This window comes from Apteryx mantelli, chromosome 6 (assembly GCF_036417845.1).
Source record: "Apteryx mantelli isolate bAptMan1 chromosome 6, bAptMan1.hap1, whole genome shotgun sequence".
Taxonomy (NCBI): Eukaryota; Metazoa; Chordata; class Aves; order Apterygiformes; family Apterygidae; genus Apteryx; species Apteryx mantelli.
This window is the reverse complement of record NC_089983.1, coordinates 34,757,317-34,779,844: the sequence shown is the minus strand read 5'-3', so window position 1 is coordinate 34,779,844 and position 22,528 is coordinate 34,757,317.

Here is a 22,528-nt window from a genome sequence, read left to right as displayed (position 1 = left end):
ACAGAAGGCACAAATACAGTAAATTACCTGTAAGATGTCTCTTCTTCCTAGAATGAATGACTTCTAGGATACTAGTAATACGAAGAAATGAATGAAAGATTCTCCCTTTTTGTCTTTAGAGGACTGAATAATAATTTACATGCTTCCTTGTACAGCAATACTTTAGTCAATATTTATAGGACAATGCCGTAAAGCAGCTTCAAATTTGTTCCCTATTTGATAATAAATAAAAATGGAATTCAGATTTCTAGTTGCCTTTAAAACTGTCTAATCTTCTATTTTTATGTGATTTCAGTCTGAATAATTTAGTACCAGAAGAAAGCTTGCCCCAAACGTATGAGGTCTCAAAACAGCCAGAGGGGAAATTTGAGAAGCAAAAGAAAAGGTTCATCTGTGTAATGTAACTACACATGACACATCTAGACGTTTTACCACAAGGCAGATCAAACTCAGGGACAAATCTTAATTCATATTTCTGTTACTGGCTATGGTATGATAAATAGGAAGGTGATAATTACACCTGTTACTGAGGCAAAAGTTTCCAGTCCTCCATTCTTTCAAAGTGCCTTGTTCTGCCCTGCATTCAGCAATTTCAGCAAAATCCATGTGTCTCTTCTGCTTCTCTTCTCAGCTTGGATGAAATCAATTCCCGCAGCCCAAGCACATGGTTACACTTTGATATGATAGCCATAGTTGTGGGAATAGAAGAAAACAGAGCTCCTTTATTTTCTTTTGACAGCAAACACCCATTTGCTGTTCTTCCATTATGCTGCACACTCATTACTCCAACTTCATGCTTTTGGTCACTGGCTAAATCTGTAAATATAAGGGTGCTGAACTGTTGGAATAAAACAGCCAGAGAAGTTCATCAGCACTGAAAGGTGTGTTTAGCACCAGCTGTTTTAATATACCGTTTGTTTCCTTCACGGCTACAGGCTATCTGACGTTCATCTCAGGTCCTCCATCTCATTCTGTTCTGCCCATGATACTTCAGTGAGTGAACTATAAGAAACATCACCACACCGTTCACCTCTCCAAATGACTTATTAAATCACTTTGTATTCCTCCGGAGTGGGTAAAACTGTTCATATCTCTACAAAAGGATTTCTTACATTACTAGTTTTCTTACAGAAATGAATAAATGTATCCTATTTCTCTTCTGAAATTTAAATTCCACTTAAAACTAAGAGAAGGAATCAGATGTGAGTGGGGTTAGCTGTACCACCAAACTGAAGTGGCCATGTCAGTACAAGTTAGCAACCTCTGTTGAAAAGGCTGAAGCTGGGCAAACTGCAGACTAATCCTGCAAAGCTGCTGCATGCAGAACAGCCCAGGCACCGAGCACTGTAGTGTACATCAATCTTGATTTACAAGAGCTGCAGATCAGACCATGAGGCATCAGCCCATCACATCACAACAGCATGGTTTTCCATCTCACCAGCTGTGCTGCTGACCTTTGGACCACGCACACCACCACGTTAGCTGAGCAACCACATTATCAATCACTATAATAATAATTGAAGTGTAGTAGTCAGTGATACTCTACCTGACTTTATTTAGATTCATTGCAGTGTAACCGAGGGTCTCCTTTGTCAAAGAGTATATCACTGACATCATGTTTCTTTTCTTCGTTGCCAGGTTTGACTAATGTGCAAATTTCCTTCAAAAACATTCTAAGAAAAGCCAGGAAATTAAGCTTTTAGCTTTGGTCTATTTAAGGTAGTTAATTTCCTCTGGGTAGATAATAGACAATTAAAACTCCCCAGCATGAGTTAACCTTTACTGAAGCAGCAGGCATGCAGCAGGCTTCAGTGGGAAGCCAGATGTAGCAACAAGGTAATAGACACCCTCCTCTGTGCAGCCACTCCCCACTCTGCACCTTGATTAACAGGCTGTTGAACTGAGGGGCTGACAGCTTTTTTCCCTTATCTTTGTCTCCAGTGTCTAAGATGCTCAGGTACCATCCAGATCTCAAACACACAAGCCCAAAGGGAAGGACTGATTTGTTATGCAGCATCTTCATGTCTATGAATCCTTTCTCCATCTCTCCAAACTGATAACTTGGGTTTCACTCATACTTTATTTCCCTAAGCACTATTTATTCTTTAAAGGACAATGTTTCCACCTGTTTGACAGAGTAATGCTGACTGCAGTGAAGGGGTTCATCTAAAATCAGAAGAAATGGGTTCTCCTCCCAGATCCGCCATAGCATCTTGTGTGTGACATTTGAGCTCCTGGGCTCCAATTCTCCTGTATAATGAAGAGGACCTTTCCAATATGTTTCCCTGTCAGGTCCCTTGAGACTGGCAGCTCATTAGAACAGAATCTGCTTCTTACTTTGAAATATAGAAAGCACTTTGTGCTTGGGACCAAGTCCTAGCAAAGGTTTCTAGGCACTATTGTAACACAAATAGCAAGTTACAATGGTAATGTTCAGTTAAGGAGAAATGTTGGGTAACTTGTGTCACTCCCCACCAGCTGGCTACCAGTCCAGTGAAGATGCTTTTCAAACATCATGAGCAAAATATGGGCAAACGCTCCTCCATTTAGGCTTTACTTTTCTCACTTGTGCAAACTATAATCTTCAGTCGAGCCTGGGTCACAGCACATTGATGAGTCCCTCTGTGCCTGTCAGTAAGTGCCCACAACACAGCACTCGAGAAAGGGGCTGCGGCTTCATTAGTGGGTTCAGTCTAAATGTAATTGCAGGAGCCATTAGACTGCAGAGAGCTTCTGCACTCTGCTGTGAAGATTGTAATGATACCTCTTGTTTTGCTTTTCAGCTATTATTTTGGTAATGAATAAAAGCTTATGGAAGCATTTTGCTTTACAGAGGAGTGACAAGCCAGAATAGAGTCTCTGCAGAGCAAGGAGGGACTGGAAGGTTATGAGAAAATGCATTTGGCATGCACATTAAGGCCCTTTAGGATTTTTAATTATGAAAAATGGTTACAAATCCATTGTATTCCATTAGGAAACATTCTTTACTTCCCATCTGGGCCAAATACATTAATTCTGTTATGCCAGCTTCAAATATTCTGCTGAACAAGGAATAGGTAGATGGGTGGTTGAAGGGATGAAAGGAATGAGAAAAAGACTGAGAGAAAGTGAGTAACCCTAGTGTTCACTGTTATCAGCAACTCACAAGAACTGCGCTTGTTAAGCTGTGATCTGTCTTGTTAAACACAGAGCTCAGCCTCCAACGTGTAGCACGATGACACTGCATCCTAATTATGAGTCTTCCCAAAGTTGTTTCAACTGAATGCTGCTTGTAAGCCTTCCTGGAAGCAGGGAAAATGTTTGTAAAGAGAAGGGGATTGCTTTGGTTTGTTTCTTCTTGAGTTTCAAAGGAGGAGGTGTAATTTTAATTGTTTTGTGAGCAGGACTTGGCAGGGACAGAAAAAGGATGCAAATGCCTTTCAAACACAAGTAGTTTTTGTGCAGTAAAGTGCAGGGCTCAAGGGATGAGGATCTGCTCTGATTCTGCCACAGATTTCCCAGGTGACTGGGATAAGTCCTGCCCTTTCTTTGTCCTTCAGTGATGAGGTTGTTAAATTTGAGTGAGCTATCTTGAGTAATAATCCCAGTCAGCACATTACTTCCTTGAGGAAATGGGGACTGTGTAATTCCTGCTCCGAGAAGAGGAGCAGGAGTTTAAAAGCTACAAAACAGAAACTGTGCTGTGTTCATTCCATACTCTGCAACATCTCCTCATGTTTTATTTTTTAAAAATCACCACACTCTCTACCCATATTTTTAAGGCACTTGCAGTTTTGGAGTGGCATACAGTACAATTGAATAGATGGGCACTACTATCTATTTATAATGCACTCATCATTTACACAGCAAGGTGCCATTTGGGTTTGTGCTTCCAGTATCTTTGACTCAGAGAACCAGCAGTCACTGCTGTTTACAGGAAATCTTGATGAATAACATAGTGGCAACAGGAGCACAACACTGATATCCTGTACCAATCCGGTTCATTTCAGCATCCTTAATAAATAAACAAAGAAATCCTAACACCAATGTTCATGTTAATTGGGACTGAAATATATACTCCAGTCAACAACCATATATGCAGCTAGCTTGTTTGACAGCTTCTGCTCCAAGCTGTGAAAATTTCGAAGCTGATGTTCCCTCACAATCGACTCAACACTTTAAACGCAGGTAACAAATGAGTGTTTTGTCCTGACATCCTAGCAGACCTCATCTCTGTGCTGTAGAGATCCGCGCTAGGAGTGAAGGGGCCATCTCAGCTCCATCACACATGGGGCCATCGGCCCCTCTGCTAAGGCCAACAAGTCTGGATCCGGCTGTGGCTGAGTGGGTTCGGGGTGTAGGGTTTGCAGCTTTTGGCAATGGGCAGTTTATAGAGTAAATTCTGGTACTAGTCAGCTGGGGAGGGCTCAAATGTGGGACCCTGTTAAGTGGCAAAGCTCCAGCTGTGGTGGGAAAGGGCAACCTCTCCTCAGCTCCTCGCCCTCACGGTGGATCGGACAGGTTGGGTGCTGAGCTGCATTCGCCTGTGAGGTCGGGGGGCAGAGGAGAAGCTGGCACACAGCCACAGATACGTATTAGGCTTCACTGTGGGAAGCTCGTGTTCACAACACTCAGCAGATGCGCCCGCTCCTATCAGCTCCTGCCCCCTCCAGTGAGGGGTGGAAAGGCCACAGTGCGATAGTCCAAGCCGGGAGATTGCTTAGCGCTTGCTGTAAAAGAATAAATACTTTCATGTGGAAAAAAAAAAACGGAGCTGCGCTTCTTTCTGGCATCACTACAATTTCTGCAAGCTGACAAATTCCACTGAGTCTTTGAAACTGGTAATTAAACTATTTATTACTGGAAAGGGGGAACAAAGGGGAAGTGCAAATTGAATCGTAACTAGGTTCATTGTCTCAGCACCAAACGCAGTTACAACTGATGTACTGGACACCTTCAATTTTCGCCATCATTAAATGGAGAAATATTTCAACCATTTATTGAATAAAGCCTCAAATGAGGCCTTTTTTTCAGGAAAAGGCTCCTCCAGAGCAGATTCACCCAACTGGGCTGCAGGGCCCCAAGCTGAAGCCAGTACAACTTGAGTCAATTAGTCCCTGGTTACAGCTTGATTTCAAACTCAGGATGCTATCCTTGGTTGGTGTAACTCAGCTTTTCCTAAAGAATTTGGTTCTTTAATGGACTTCTGCCTTTCCCAAAACATAGTCCTTGCTGCATCCTGTGAGAGCAGAAGGCCTAGGGTGAATTGAGATCAACTTCTAACAGTTTCTTTGAAGAGGATGCCCTGTTTAACAGGCATCGTGACCTCCCCCACTTCAGGACCACAAAAGCCAAACCCAGTGGACCACAAGATGACTCTCAAGCCACAAAGAGCCAGGGGCTGGCTGCCGAACTGCGCGGAGTGAGGCACATGATCCAGACTTGGCTGCAGGGGACAGTGAGGGAGTAAATCTCCTACTTGGTGCTTGAGACTGGGCATGTCTAATAAATGCTCATGATGAAACACAGCTCTTGGTACATTCCTCTGCACAGTGGAATGATTCGTATTGAACTGATACCTAAGGTTTCACATCTTTATTCTCATTTCTGTAGGTCTTGCTTTGGCAAAGCAGTTAAACACTTGCTAAACATTTTGCACGCATGTGAGTCTATCTCTGTTTAGTTAGGCACCTGCTTAACTTTAAAGACAAAGTTTAATGCTTTTAAGGTTGTCGTATATCCAGAGCACATGCTTAAAATTGAAAATGTGATATAGTATTTTGCTAAGGCCATAAAACAACCTGAAACCAAAACATGCAGAAAATGTAAGTGTAGTGGAGCAAATAATAAGAATAACAATAATAGCAAAAAAACCCACTAGTTATTGCTATGCCAAATTGAAACATATTGTGAAATACTTAACTGGGGCCACAGAACCCAGGGGACTGCCTATCTGTCTAGCAATGTTGTCCCTAGACACCAAGGTCTTTCACTTCTCAGCTGTTTTGTGTGGCTATCTCAAATATCCCAGCCACCTCAGGGAAGAATTCAACTCCTCCTACCCCAGAGCATGATCTGGAAAGAACCTCATGTTCTAATGCACGCTCATTTTAGGGAGCAGAGTCATTCTTAGAAAGTTGGGCCAGGACATAGGAACCTCCATTCAAGTCTTGGCTTTGACACTGCTCCGCTGGAAAGTACCTTATTGCTCTATGCCTCAGTTTCCCCATCTGTAAAATACTGATCTCATTGGTAAAGCCCTTTTGATATGTATGAACTCAGTCAGGAGCACAGCTGATCTCCTCTCAATTTGTCTGCTGTGCAGTGGAGGTCAATGCAAAGATATCTAAGCTTGTCCCATGACCAGACTAGCATTATTAATTAATAGGCTGATTGGGTGAAGCTATTTACCACCAATAAGCCACAAGGCAGGGCTTGCTGATGCCAGCGAAATGCTACTCTTACGCAGCTCTCCTTCTTTCAGACAGCCAGTTCCAGGTGACCTGGGTTCACATGGCTGCAAGCTCCTTATGCCGTGCCCCACATTCGTACATGTCCCATAATGACAGCCCTTCCTGGTCCATCAGTCCTCACTCCCCAACATTTTTCCTCAATATATCAGTGCTGACCGTATTTTTAGATCTACTTTTAAAACTGAGCTCTAATGAACTGTGAGCCTTTTTCTACTGCTATTAAGTTAATCAGCGGTGAACTCTAGAGGGTGCAAAGACAAGCCCTAAATGCCTTGCACAGCCTTTTCCTCTGCTTTAGAGATTAATTCAGGTCAGATTCCAATTTCCCTAGCAGCCTGGTGTGCTGAGATCTGAGACTGCAGGTTTAGCCCACTGCTATGTACTTCCAGGAGATATTTTGCACTCCTGTTGCCTTTTTGATAGGAGGATTGACATTTTCACAGATTCTTTCACCTCCATCTGTCTCAGCCTCTTTCTCCTCATTACCCCCTGCAGAGAAGTAAATGAATTTGAGGCAGTGAGGGTCTTCACTGGTAAAATGCATTTAAACTGCTAGAGCCCCCTCAACAGTTGACAAGTTTGCATTGCTACAAAGTTGACTAGATGACTTGTGACACCTCCCAGCGGGAGAGCCATTGGTCTTCAGCAGCAAGATTGACCGTGGAAAGTCCACACTGACCTCCTGCTGTGCAAAATACGGCAGAGATGCAGGGGATCCTGCCACGCCAGTAAACAAAGGTCAAATTCAATTCAATTGGTGTGATTGCTGCAGCAGCCTGCAGATCAGAGCCTTGTTGAGCTTGGAGCGTAGTTCCTGAACAATCCTAGATACCTTTTTTCCCCCAAATGAGAGTGCCAATCAGCTGACACTCAAAACACTGTCATTACTGATTATTATTTTGTTTGAGAGCATAAAGAATGTTCTCTTCAAAGTGGGTAAGAAGGGGACAAAAACAGCGAAAGACCTCCAGGTGTGTTTATTTTGCACAGCCAAACATTATTTTGGAGTGAAATTCAGTGGCCAAGCAAGAAATTCAGAATTGTGGCACAGGCCTTTTCTGAAAATGTAGCTTTTCAGTCTCAGCACTAAAAAAATCAGTATCTGAGGAACAGTAAATAGTTTTGAGGCACCTGAGTATGCCCTGAAAAGCACAAAGGCTTCTCAGTATAACCAGGGGTAGAGACCAGTAAATTGTGACTGAGGATGGGCATGACCCAGCCCCACCCTCCTCCTTCATTCCAGGAACCTAGAAAAAGTGGTAGGACCAAAAGCCACTTCTTCTCAGAGCAAACTTTGGAGGGTGATGTGGGTGGTGCTTGGTTCTCTCTAAAGCAGGCAAAATGCTACTGGTTTATCTGTCTCCTAAGTTAGCAGGAATATTCAGGCTTTTTGATTTTCTTTCTTTTTTTATCTTAGTACAAGATTTTTGAGATGGCTTCTCTGGAATTCAACCTAGGAAAGGTTTGCTTTTCAGAGAGATTGCTTTTCTTTTCTTTCCCCTTTTGTCTAAAAAAACACCACAGTGTTTGTTTAAATGAGACCATTGTGGTTACAGGATTTCTTGTGTTTTACCTTAGTTTCAGCAGGTACCGCTAAGCTTTTTTTTTTTTTAACCTTACTTCAGCTTCTCAGCAGAGAGGCCAACATATTTTCTTAAAAACGAACATACTGTTTCATTTCCCTCTCATTGCCAGAAGCCTCATAACATGCACGGCCAGGGGTTCCTGGGGCGTTATTTGGCACCTCGTAGCAATCCTGCTGGCTGACCTGCTCCTGCTTGCCATTGAGGGAGCAGTTTCGATCTCACATGGATGGAAATCAGGAGTTGCATCCCTGAAGCAAATCAAGGAATGGAAATGGCAGAAGTTCACCTCTGTGCCACCCCTCAGAGGCTGTCTGTGGTGAATAATAAACCTTGCACTGCCCCCTACAACTTAAACTCCACCTTTTGTGGATGCAGCGAATGTTTCTCAAGGAACAAACAGGGAAATCAGAATAAAAGCTTTAGAGGCCATTGCATCAAGATCCAAACATTCACCGTGTGCCCACCTCTGTCTCTGCAGAGAAGTGACTTAATTTTCTGCTGTTTGTTCACTGGCCAGTTTGTGTGTAAAATCCCTCAAGCAACTCTATTTCTAAACTATTATTTAGTAACCCTGGTATGAAATGTTGAGAGGAAAAGTGCCTAGATTGGCTGAAGTAGTGGCTGAGACTGAAAAGGCATCTAGATCTTGTGTATATTTAATGTTTCAATCAGAAATACAGTCTCCGTGTTTTGATTTTTAAGACAGAGAAGCTCTAATCTTTGCCATGCTGTGGGCTGGAGATCACAGTACAAAAAAGGAAAAGGAGCTGGGGAGACTATCATAACCACTTAATTAGCTGCTAGATCAGCCACTATAGCAGAGCAGGATTTATTTGGGAGACAAATGGGATTTCAGGTTTCCGCCTTACAGTTTTATGATTCTCAACATGAAATAAAACAAGTAAAATAACCCAGAGTAAAACACCAGAATAGGTTTTATGTGATGGGTGGTTTCCCTTCCCTCGCTCACTGTTTTCACTTTTCTCAGCCGACCCTCCTACTTGATGGTAACTCAGTGCTTTCCAAAACTTTTCAGGTCTGAAACCAAAACTAAAAAGCCATTGTGGTAACATTTGGATAGTAAAAATCTGTAGCAAGTTTTCATGTTTCTGGCATGAGTAACCATAGGGGATTCATAGGATACTGAGGAAATTTCTGTGCATCGTGAACTGGCTTCCTTTAAACTATGATGGGGGGGCCAGAGCATGCAGCAGACGTGGCCTCAGGCATGTGATGGGGAAGGTCAAGGGCAGTGATCCACTGCCCAAGGACTGTGTCTTCCCGTTGGCTTTTGATGAGTGCAACGGTGATGCTCCTCCATCTCCCTGGATTTGCTCTTGTAACCAGACATTGCACGCAGGTCATGGCGTCTAACAACAGATCACCACGAGTACTGGTCCATCTGTACTGCCTGCTGTCGATGATGTCTCGTCCATTAAGAGAGAGTACAGAAAGCCCAGCCTGGCCTGTAAATTATCCTACAACCTCTCTGCCTCCGTGAATATTTTGACCATTGCACTGTAATTTTCCCTTGTGTGCTGCCACTACTCTGCTTTTCTCAGATGTGGTGGCTGTACCAATAACTCATCCAGTCTTTCATAGTGGGTTCACTTCTGCGTGGCACCCTTTGAAATGGCCTTGAAAAGCAATATGGTAATAATGCTTTTATGGTGATAATCTCTTTTATGCCCGTCCATGCCCCTTATAAGCCAAAGGAGATACATTGCTCCTGCCAAGGCCGCCTTGATTTTATGATGCAAATGCAGCAAGAGGAGAGGGTCTCACCTTTCAAATATTTACAGCGGTTGGAACCAAGCTAGTCATGAACTGAGGGGTGAGAGGAGTATACAAACCCATCTCAGGGCTATGTGGTTGGGCATCTAGGTTAGTAGCAAGTGAGAGACTCATATGCAGCGATAAAATTTCTTTTCAGTGTAATATAGAACATGTGGATATTTAGTTTTTGTAGCTAAATGAGTCAAATCAATGACTTGGCTTTATCCTTAAACTAATATCTATCTTTCAAGTCCATTCCCTAACCTGTTATTTTGAAGTGCAAATGCACAAATAAAGTTTTGCTTTTTTCCTTCCTTTTTTTTTTACATTCAAAATACTTATAGTGCTATTTTGCAGCATTAATATGGCTTTTTTCCCTTTCTCACTGTGCTTCTAAATATCCCTGTCTGCTGAAGAGCAATTGACACAGAAAATTGCTGCACACAGTGATGAATCGAGTCTATCTAGCCCCATATCCTGCCTCCTTGCCTCAGACCAAAAGCAGATTTCTAAGGGAGAGGATATGTAATAATACTTCCTCCAAGGACTCTCCCATCTTCCAGCACCTCAAGGGCTTCAAATGCTTTGTACTGAATCATTTGCAAGGGAGAACAGTGTCATTTTGTGCATTTTTCTCTTATATTCCTAGGTGGAATTGTTTTCTATCTGTCTTTCATACGAACCTTCTTTCTGTTTGTTCTTTCTTTGCTGTGATCCTTTCTTGAAAAGGAAAATCAGCTTGGCTAAAAAATACTTCAGGCAGAAAAAACAAAACAATTGGAAATTATTAAAAGATTGTTAGAGATCTGATGAATACTTCCTTCACGCACAGACTCGAAGCTCTGTCATACATTCCTTATTCAGCTGGAAACATCTTCACTGGCTTCTTCTAATGTACAGCTGCTATCTTGGATTTTAATACTTTGAGGAACCCTGTCTGATCTCTCAACTGTTCTTAGTCATTATTTCTATCAACTATCTCCTATCACCATTTTCTAAGCCTCTCACTTCAAAATACTTAAGAAATGACTTGCTGGCAAGACATAGGTAAGTAGGGGGTAGTGCCAGTAACTTGGGAAAACTAAGCTAGCAATGTAGCAGCAAAGTTTGGGCCTCAAATAATTAAGAAAAAACCAGAATCCTCTGAAATGCATAGGATGCTTCTAGTTCCCATCAGCTTGTTCCTGGCAGAAAGCAAGCCTGTTTCTTGCAAAATCTCCTTTAGCGCACTGATTTCTGAATGTCAGATTTATGGGACTGCTTTTGTGACAGATCCCTGAATGCATAGAGACAAGCAGCACTTAAAGAATCACTTAGTAATTTCCTTCTAGGCTCTGGCTATATTTGGGAGCAAACTGGGGTAGATGAGCAAATTTGACAAACATGAGGATGCTGTAAGCCAGTGCCAGCAAGTATAAGCACAAGAAGAAAATGATGGCCAATACAACACCGGCTGTTAAATGCTGAAAGAGCCTGAATGCAGTTCTCTGAAATGAATCTATTTATTTCCTTTATTCCCGAAGTGGAAAAGGTCACTGTGCCTAAAGAAAAAGAGGGACACTGCCACTGTGAGAGGAGAAGCGCTATGTGTAGTTAAAGTCTTTACTTGTCTTCCTTTTGCATTAGTCAAGCAGTTTTAATGGAGAGGTCAGGAGAAGCCAGTGGTACAGCCCCTTCACTGAAGCAAGAGAGCAGGGCAATGGGGTTTTTGATGAAGAAAATGCACATTTGGGTTGACTGAAAGATTTTGTGGATTTGTAGGGTTTTTGCCTTATCATTGTTTCTAATTCATAAAAGGTCAAAGCATTTCAGTGGCTTTTTTCATGGGGAATTTCTATGCTCCATTTCAAAGCAAGTTTGTTATTCCAGATTTCTCTTAATAAAAAACTTCAAAATAGGTTTAAAGAAAAGAATATCAAGCCCTGAAATATATTCTAGGCTAATATATAGTTGTTTTATTAAGTGTTTGTTTCTGGCAGAATTTTTTCTTTTTTTAATCCACTTAGAATTGAAATACATTTTGTTTTGTATGTGTTTTGCGGGGAGGTTGTTTGCGTTTTTCTCTTTGGATAATAACTCAAAAATTTGCAGTGCTCTAAGATAAGGGTATTTATTTCTTTCCTCTGAAAAGTTTTGAACAGACAGCTGTAACCCTGAACAGGTATTCAGATGAGTGTGATGTGAGTAGTAAGGGGGACTTGGCGGTGGGGAGGATTTTAACTCAGGCAGCTTTCTTTAGTGTCCTCTGTGACTGCTTGGGAGGCATAAAACCACATGCAAAATGCTATAGTCATGTCTGGTTGTGTCCACGATGAACTACAAAAAATATATTATCATTGCACCACAAGCAATTGGCAGAGGTTATCCACTCACACAAACAGGGGTCTGGATCTGAATTATCTAAAGGCCCCCTCACAACTGAGATGTCAGAATTCATAATATATCTGAATTTCCTTTTATTTTTCTTCCTCCCACTAACGTGTCTGTCACAAAGGAACACAAAAATAAATCTTCCCAAGAGACCTGACTACAGCATTCTCCGTGTCTACTGAAAAGGAGCATATGGTTTTATTCTACACCTTAAAATCTGCACCATGCTTTCAGTCTTCTTCCGCAGACTCTTGCTCACTTCTTGAGGGGTTCTATAAAAAGCCCTCTTAAACTTGTTCATTTACTGCTCAAGAAATATTGAAGCTGCAAAAAAGCCAGGGAGTTCAAAGGTAAGGCAAATGCACAGTCCACTTTAGATCCAGATGTTGCTGAGACTTTCCGAACAGTGGGTGATGGTACGTCAGTGTGCTGTTGTCGCATTGTGTCCTTTTATATCCTGCATTTATCACCTCTCCTTTCAGCTGGTCTGTGTGCCACTGCAAAAGCCCATCCTCCCCCAGGCTTTTTTTTCTTTTTGTTTGCTGTTGTAAGGGCCATGTTTGCAAAGGGCAGTCTTCAAGGAGGGACTTTTCTTTACACACACACCTTTTCTGCAGTTCCTGCTGGGCAAAATAACACATTCACTAGAAAAGGTGTTCCCTGCAGCCATTAAAAATTCTCCTCACATGCACCAACAGAGAGGAAGTACTTATTCTTTCTGTTGGCTTTGCCACAAATCAGTGGAGGCAGTTATTGCTGGCTGACAGGGCAATTGAATGAAGAGGTTTTTCAGAGGTGGTACTATAAAGGACATTGACCCTTGATATAAACTACTCCATAATAGCTTTCTGTGAGTTCCCTTATCAAGACTATACGCCAAATAGCAAAGGTCTTTAGGTACAACCACAAATCAGTAAGGGGTCCATCTTCTATTTCAGTTCTCCTGGTAAACACAACTAAAGAGAGAAGCATGTTAGAATAATGAGGCAAGGAATCTAACTGATGTTTAAGAGAGGACCCATGGTGTTAAACTTGTTCAGATACAAAGATAAAGAGCACTGATTCTGTAAATGACTCTTGTGCTGAAGGCCTGGACAAAGCAGCAGCCGTATTTAGACCCATAAATAACTGGTCTCCAAATTGTGCTGCAGACGTGCCCCACTTAAAACTACAAGTTCCAGGAAAAAACACAGCCATGTAAAAGAGGAAGAGCCTATGGGTGTCCTCACTGAGGAAAGCACTGCAGGATAAGCATGCCCTTTCCTCAGCACCGGAGAGCTCAGTCACAAGTTGCAAAGCTCTGCAAATGAGATTTCATTCATTCTGCTGCTCTCAGTTATTTTTGTTTATCTAAATAAGCACATGTGATGAGCTGCTCAATAGGACACTCGGGCTGGGTGACATTCATGAGCAATCAGCTTCTCAATGAAGCTGGGACAAATGGGCCTGTGATTAAGGTGGACACTCAGGGAAAAGAAAGTGAAATTTCATCATCATGTCAGCTGCGTGCTGACAGGGTGAGCCAGGCACTTCATTTTTGCCTCTCTATTCTGTCTCCATATCCAAAAAATGGACACAGGCATTCAGGCAGAAAGAAGAATTTGCAATAAATGATGCATTTGACTTTGGTCCTTCTTCTGACTTAGAAAATGCTTGTGAAGAGACTATAGTTTGCAGTTTTGAATGGATTTAGTGTGTATCCTCTGAGATACTTCCCTGCCACCTTCTAACAGTTCCTACTAAGGTAAAGAAAAGTGAGCAAAATGTTTCGGAGCACCTAAAGTCAGATTTGTCTGTCTACCACTAAGACCATCTTGAACCAATAGCATTCCACAGACAGAAAGAGGTAGCTCTGGACCCCAAAAATTTTAGTTTAAATGAAAGACTGCATTTGTATGTCCAATAAACCTGTTCAGAAATTTCTTAACATGTTGCCATAAGCAACCTAATTAAATTTCAGCTAATAACCAAAAATGGTGACATAAATATATCTGCCAATTGCTATTTAATTAATTTCACTTCAGCAAATATCTTGCACATCAGTTAAATGCCTAACATTGTCTCTTGATTTACCATATTAATAAGCAATATATGTGTAAGTAGGTTGGCTATGAAACTTCAAGCCCATCTAAGATTCTGGAAAGTCATCTCTCCAAGAAGAGGCAGATACTGGATTTCTTTCTAGCTGCTTTATCTCTTTATCAAATTGACTCTAGGATCAAATTATCTGATGGTATTACTCTGTCATCAGTACAATTATGCTGACGTAGAAGATGATTTTCTGATCTTGGATTCAGATGTTTAAGAAATATCTCTGAATTTAAAGGACGTATTCTCATTTTTGCTTCTTATGCTTCAAATAAATTTGGCATACCCTTCTGTGATGTAGTAGACCTGAGTTCCCTAAAGTTTAGACTGGAAATGAACCTGAAGTCAAAGAAAGTCACTTATAACAAGGGAAGCTGAGATCCTACAGTAGCATTACATATTCCTAAAGTGATTGTGTCTCTTATTTTGGGTCTCTTTCACACTTGTGTCCCACAGTCCCACTCAGCTGCATGTTTCTGACAACTAGGGATCAGTGCCACCAAATAAATGTGACACAGATAGCATGGATTTCCAGTTTCCCTAAGCATTTAGTACTCTAGAAGAGGGCTAGCAGCCTAGTTCCCCGCAGCCCATACACTCCTTGACCTACTCTGCCAGGAATACCAGTCCAGGGCCAATCCATGCCCCTAGCTGCATGGGAGGTTTAGGATCCTGACTTACTCCACTAATTGATCAACTGGCCAGCTAGGTTCCCTTTGTTTCTTTTTCTCCATGGTACATTGAGGGGGCAGATGAGAACTGGCTGCTGCATGTCTTAACTTTCAGCATTATAGCCCGATTGCTTTTGCCACTCAGTACGAAAGCAGTGCTGATTGCTGCTGTATTCCTAGAAAAGTCTTCTCCTGCAAGCCACTGACTCTAACTGCCAGTGAAACTGAAGTGGGGTATGAGAAGACACCTCCACAAATCAAGCTGCTGGGTAATCCCAGCACACCAGGCAGTGTGAACATTGGCTGCTGCAGAGCAGGGAGGAAGTCTAAATTTTAATGGTAATGAAGGTGAGCAGAGAAGAATAAATACTGTCAGAGTCTGCTAATTATGAAGAGAGATGGATGGCCGCTGTAAATCAGTGTGCTGTGGGGAGAGAGTCTTGAGACAGATTAAGTTATTATTCATACTGGGACTGTTCAAATAAATCAATAGAAATTCTATCAGCAGCAGGTTCCATTTTTGTTTCACTTCTTGATTTATGGATTGTGCCTTTGGTCTTTTTCTTAGAATCCCCTTCTGCTTTATTCCTAACAGGTAGATATAACATAATCTGAATCACCAGATACTTTCTAGAGCAAAAGGATTTTCATAAGCAGCCCAGAAAAAATGCAGCATTTCTGAGGAACACAGCTGTAACATGAGAATTCACAGTGCAAGCTGGGTTTTTTTGTATTTCAAACCCTTTCAAAGTAGTCATTGCATTGCTCTTTGCTTCCATACCCCATCTAACAGTAAGGATTACAACAGTAATTTCTTACATGTTGTTCAGCCTGATCTCCTAAGGAAATAATATCATTGCAGTCGCACCATGTGTCTGTTAGCCTTTCTGCAGCAGATTTTGTAATCTCTTCACCTGTTTCAACCAAATTTGTTGAAGGACAAAGGTCTCAGGGACACTGAGTTCCCAGTGTAATGAAAATAGGCAGCTGGATGGAAAACCCCAAGTGTTCCCCTCAGGAAAATATAGTAGCACCAGCTCAAATATATTATTAACAGGGAAGAATCTGCACAGGAAACAGCCAAGGACCCATCTCCTAAGCACTACCACTCATAGGATTATTTGCTTGTCTATTTAGATGACAAATTCTCTGTGGCAGTGTCTGTCTTTCTGTGTTGATGTACAGCATGTCATGTATCGTGAGAGTCTTTAGGCAGTGCCATGGGAGAAACAATCCGTGATCCAGGGCATTGGGTCAGGGAGCCAGAAAACACTGTAGCGTAGGTTTACCCTCTGCTTAAATTTATAATTATTCAGCCTTACCTACCATACCAGCAAATATTCAAGTTCTAAAAATAGGTAATGCTGTGAAATCTTGGTGGGCGGTTATGTCTACCAGCTTTCCTAATGATGGTGCAGATGCAAGGCAGAAGGCATAGTTTATATGGTCAACAGCTGAATACCCAAGCGGTGCCTACAAAACAAAACAGAGCAGAGAAAGTGGAAGCATTTCAAGGATACCCTTAAGTGTTTGACAGAGGACAACCAGCCACTTCTGTTCAGTGTACTTTCATAAACAGGCCATTTTGGGGACCAGCATCTTTTGAACAAGAGCAAGCTAGTGGGTTAGGCACATATGGCAAGTAAAGCAGACAATGGTTAGGGACCTGTTCACATGCTCTAGAGACCTGCATTATCATCAGGCAGGTGCCTGAATGTGTACCTGAATGGTCCAACCACTTCCTGTTAATAGTTGTTTAAAGTCACCTCTGACGACATTTGGAACACAGTTCTTATAGGAACTATGATGTAGGCAACAGCAAAACTGGATGGAAAACATTTGTCTTTTTCTGTCTCTTACTAACTTGACTGAGTCATTCATACCAATACAAGAAGCTACTGAAATGTATGTGCTGTCAGGCCCTTCTTTCCAAAGTGCCCTCTTGCTTAGCAATTGTAAAAAATGTTTTGTTAATTTTTGCAGTGTGGCACTGTGTGTTAAGATGGCTCATTCCCACTGGAGTATTTGCAAATCCAGTAATTGCATATCATTTCCTTCTTTTATTGCTGTTGCTGTTGCCTGTGCACTGGTTCACCTGTGGCTTTGGGCCACTTAAATTAGCGCTAGAGAGGGCTGTCTTTAATGTTCTTCTCTCCAAAGGTTTGTTTGAAGCAATGTCCATATATCTTTGAGCCTTGCAAGTGAAGCAGCATGCAGCAGAGTTTAATTAAAGAGGAAATAAAAAGGGAAGTCTTTCCCAGCGAGCTGAGAGAGTTGCACGCTGCTGAAACTGATGGGCCAAGATTGATTGTCTGATGTTAACAGGCAGAAAAAGGAGGCTTTTGACAGGGGTGGGGGAGCTATATTTCATTAGAGACAACACCATTAAAAAGGACATTCACTTATAATCTACTCAGATTTTTTTTAGTATTTCTGTATCCAGCAGTGTTTTAAGTAATTCCCATCTTGACTCCCACTGTAAGCTTGGAAGGCAAAGAAACCAGTTTTATACTTCAGAGCTCCACATATAGTCCCTTCTCTCTCTCATGAACCATTAGCATGGGACCACTGATATGCGCAGGCCATAGCTGTGCTACTTCCATTAAACATTGGGCCTCTTCCTGGAGTCTCTGTGGTTATAGAAGTATCTCATCTGATTAGTCTGGAAAAGACACCAGGACATGCCTTCTAGATGGTTCCTACTGACAGCCAGGTCCATCATCCCCCATTTTCTGGAGGTGCCTACACCAAGGTTAACAGTTACCAATTCAGAGCCCCCCGGACTCTCCTTGCTGTGCTGTAAATGACTGCAGAAGGCACAAAGCAGCTGAGCATAGGATTTTGAAATGGTTGGACAAGATGGTTTGTAATTAGCTGATGACAATAAAGATGGGACATTGGGAGTTTTATTTTCACTCTGAAGTAGTATGGCACTTTTAAGAGAGCTATTATCACTGTACAGAATGCCACTGTTGATCTCCAGTAAAAGCTTCAGATCATCTTTGAAACTTTTGAGCCCCGGCTCTTATGGCAGGAGAAGCACATCCAGCAAGTGCCATTCTCATGTGCCAGCCAGCAGCAAGGAATTGCTCCCTGAGGACCATGCTTAGAGACAGCTCTTGGCAGAGCTCCCTGCATACACCCTTCTCTGCAACCGTTCGCTCTCGATGGGAGTGACGTCCTTTCTTCTGGAACCCTCCTTGCTCAGACACCAGCTGCCTGGGAGCTCATCCCAAGGCTGTGAGTCTCCGCTCCATTCTCAGTGCTAGCTAACCACTGAACCATGCTCTCAGCTTTGAGGGCCATGACAACAATAAATAGCAGGTACCCTGGTGAAGAATGTGTTATCTGAAGGTGAGAGACCTGCTCAATCCACAGCAATCCAATGGGTTACAATGGTCTTTAAGCCAACACTCATAAAACTATGATAGGATTATTGCATTAAACTACCATTGATTTTTCAGTTATTTGCAGGTAGGCTGAATGGGAATAGCCTCCAGCATGAGCTCAAAACAAGCCCTTCCAGATCTAGCACAGCACACACTAACTACTTTGTCTGTAGGACCCTGAAAAATCCTTTACCAATGCCTACAAATGATGAAACACACCTGAGGAAGAAGAGCATGTTTCCGTAGTAAACCTAGTCCATAGATCTGGGCCAGTGATGGAAATCAATTATTTTCCTGATGGTATTTTTCTGACATATGTAAAATGTGTTGAAGACAGCAATCCAACCAGCAAAAGTCCATTCCGTGCCACCATACATACACAAAATGCATTGTTATTGTTATCAAGCCATATTAATGGGTACAAAGGCCAGGAATTCATGTTTTCAAAGAAATTTTAAGAAATATGAAGCAGAGAAAGTAAGAACCTGGATGGCTGCAGTCCAACACATTGTTTCCTGAAAGTAATACTAAAACAAGGCTTTCATTCCCCATTGCCATTTGTTTGTTTTAAACACATACACAATTTTTTTGTGACATCTAAATCTCTCTCTTCCTTGAAACACCATTGCACATATTGATAATCTGGCATGGCCATGTAAACTTCTCCCCAAACTGGAATCTAAAAGCTCCAACACAAGTTGGAGACCCGGCACCTAGCACAGCAGCTGCCTGGTTGCTTGTACACTGCTGGACAGCTTCATGGCCAGGACTGTGGCCACTTCTGCTTCCCTTCTGCATACCCTACATCAAAGGGATGATGAGGTTCAGCTTTGGGCAACCCGGATAGTGAACCCAAGAGGAAGACCTCAGGGTACCCAGTACAACTGAACTGCCATGTGGATAGGACCTGTCTCTCTATGGGTTGCTTGCTCAGCAACCTCCACCTCTCCCTTCTGCCTCTGCAGCAGTGTTATGCAATTCACATCACGCAGGCTATACAGCTCAAGACCCTTCCTGCAAGGACACCCGTGCTGCTTGCTCCCCAGGTGGATAGGATCATTTGGCATCCTGAACCCAGGCTGAGCTCAGGCTGTCTCCAACAGAAATTTGGAGGCACAGTACCCCAACTCTCGCTGCTCAGGTGCTGTGTGCTCAGTGCTAAACAGCACTTCTGTGACTGAACTTTATGCAGTCACAGGCACCAGTATAAAGATAGTACCCGAATAGAATAGTAGTATTTAACAGCAGTGTAGCTGCCTGCCCTGTGGCTGTGGGTAGCTATAACTGGATCTTCTCCCCGGGAGGCAGAAGAGCAGGCCATGCCCCAGGATGGACAGCCAATCATTCTCTTAAGGTTAGAGTAACTTTGCTCACAAAAACATGCACACAGATATTCAGATGGGTCCTCAGCATGGCCATTTCTCTGCACTGTTACTTGCCTGCATTCATTACTGCTCATCTCTACCAAGTCCCCACCTTTTAATGAAATGTAAATTGGAGTTAAGTCCTTCTCTTGATATGAGGTACCACAAGGAGGATCTGCCCCCTTCCTCACAAGGTCCTCTCAGGAATGCTTCCCCACACCCTTGTGCTGCCCACGCAAGCCAGATAATTATGCTGAAACTGAACCTCCAGCCCTCCACTGTCATATGGCTTAACGGCCAGTGTGGCTTTTTCTCTTGGTCCTTATCAGCTAATCAATGATCTCTGTTTTTGTATCATTTCGCAAATATCGCTTCTTCCCTGGGATCATTTTAGCTGCATAATAATGACCTGTAAGTGCCAATTGTAATATTCAACTGACCTTCAAGGTAAATTGTGCTTTGCATTTGCCTTACACACTTTCACAGGAACGTAATCCTCTGTCTAACATAAATGATCATTTCCAAAGAACATAATGGTTCTGAGTGCAGACAATAACTGGCTGCAATTTGCTTCATGAGCAATTTTATTTACATTGACAGCAGCAGAACTAAATTGAAAGGTCTGCTCTTTGACTGTGGCTGTATCTGTGCTAACGCCAAAAGCCTGTTCAGCTTCAGGAAATCAATTCACCTTTGATTTAGCCCTCTGTATTATTAACACAAGAATAATACAGAATATAGATTTCCTGCCCAGATGAAATGTGAATGTGTCTCTTCATGCCAAGGCAAGCACCACCCAAATTATTGAGAAATAACCGTTTGATGGAGGGACAGTGCATCTTTCAGAAGGGCTGTGGATAGGATTCATAGAAATGGAGCGAGCTGGAGACAGCTGCCATGCAGCAGTCCTCAAGGAGCCCTGTGGTACTGTGTTGTACACCTATTGGGTTGTCCTCACTACACGCTGAAGGTAGTTCTGAGGCAAGCCTCAGGGTCAGACTGGCCAGCCACATAGACTGGAAAGCAAGGCCTGAAATTTGGCTGGAATACACTGTCCAGATCAGGCTTTGCAAGAGACAGCCATGTGGCTGAAAGATGGGAAGGCCATAACTCACTCACTGTCTTTCAAAAGGCCAAAGGTCAGTTTTCCAAACAAAGCCATTAAATTGCATGGTCTAAGCAGGCTGCTCAGCTGGACCAGTACCTGTCTGACACAGAGGACAGGGTGAGCTGCACTGCTTTCTCTAAACTCGCCATTCCTGGTGGGACTTCATGACTCGGGGAAGGAGATTGTTTTGATGACACATAAACTCCAGTTCTTGAAAACTGTTCTTGTTAACATGGTCAAATGATTTTTTTTCCCTTTATCAGAAGGATACATCCTGGAGTGCTGTCCAGATATTAAAGGAGACAGTTTGCCATTTTATTTGTAGAAAGATACAATATGAGAAACCCTCATGTGCTACCTCTCCCAAAGAATTTGCAAATTAAGTGCAAAGTGAACAATGTGTAAACATGACTATGTAGAATGCTCACATGTGAAAGAGATGGTTATGACAGACTTTAAACCATAATCAAAGCCGATCCAGTATATGAGGCTTGGTTCTTATTCCAGTAGCAGCAACTGTATTTTTTGTTTCTATTCTATAAATTCTTCCCTAAAAACACAGCTTACTCTGTAAATAACCGTACAGCTCTGAACCAAAGAGCTTTGAATCTCAGCACTTTGTACCTTGTGGCTACATTTTCTCTGGAATACTCGGAATGAAAGAGAGGGGCTTCTGCTAAAACGTCAGTTCGTGTGTGTAGCATAGCAGAAACTAAATACTTGCTGGGATAGGACCTTGATGTTCTAGTGAAATATAAAACTCCAAGCCTTCCTCTGAAGACGTCTACATCTAAATAGTGCAGAGAAGAATCGTAGACTCGATCATGAATCACTCAAGAAGAAAGAAAAGATTATGATGTCCACTTTATGTGAGGCAAGTGGAAGCAAACAGATTAAATGAGTTACGCAAGGTCTTTTTGTAAGTATGTGCTGGAGCATTTTAACTGTTAATCTAGTATATATATTAACAAGAAGTCCATCTCTGTGAGCCAGACCTTAGTAACAGTAGGTGTGCCAAATTTAGTGGAGCTATTCCATTTTACCCTCATTGAATATTTGGTAGAGTTGAGGGAATCACATAATAAATTACATTTAGATTTTGCTATGATGAAAGTCTGTGAAGAAATAAGCCCATACAATTTCAGGCTAACAGAGCCATAACAGTTTGCCAGCTGACACCATTGCTAGGAGAGCACTAAAGAAATATTAAGGGCCTGGAGGTCAGAAAAAAAGCAGTTTTCATTATGAAAGCTGAGAAAGGAAAAGGAAGTCTGTCTCAAGTGCTCCAGCAGCCCTTTGGACTGTCACCAGGAAGACTTAAGACTCTGCAAGTGCTCTCTGAACTCTGTCACAGGGAGTGATTGAGAGCTGGTGGCACTGGTGTGAAGGTGACATGCAGCAAGGAAGAGAGCAAGAGAAGGAGCCCAATACAGCAATGATGATTGCACATACAGTCATGGGCTGATTTATGGCCTTAGCTACTGGTGTCTCTTGTGTTCTGGAAATGAACAGTGAAAATAGCTGTTAATAAAAATAAATATAGCTTAATTCAATAGTGGCCTAATAAAAAAGTATAACAAAAATATATTATCGAGTTTCCTCTTTTTGCTCCAGAAAATATATAAATAGCCATAAAAATGCCAATGGGAGAGACGAAGACGAGTAAATAAAAATGAAGCATTCAGTGATCACATGGGATTTACAACTGGAACCCCAAGACTCTC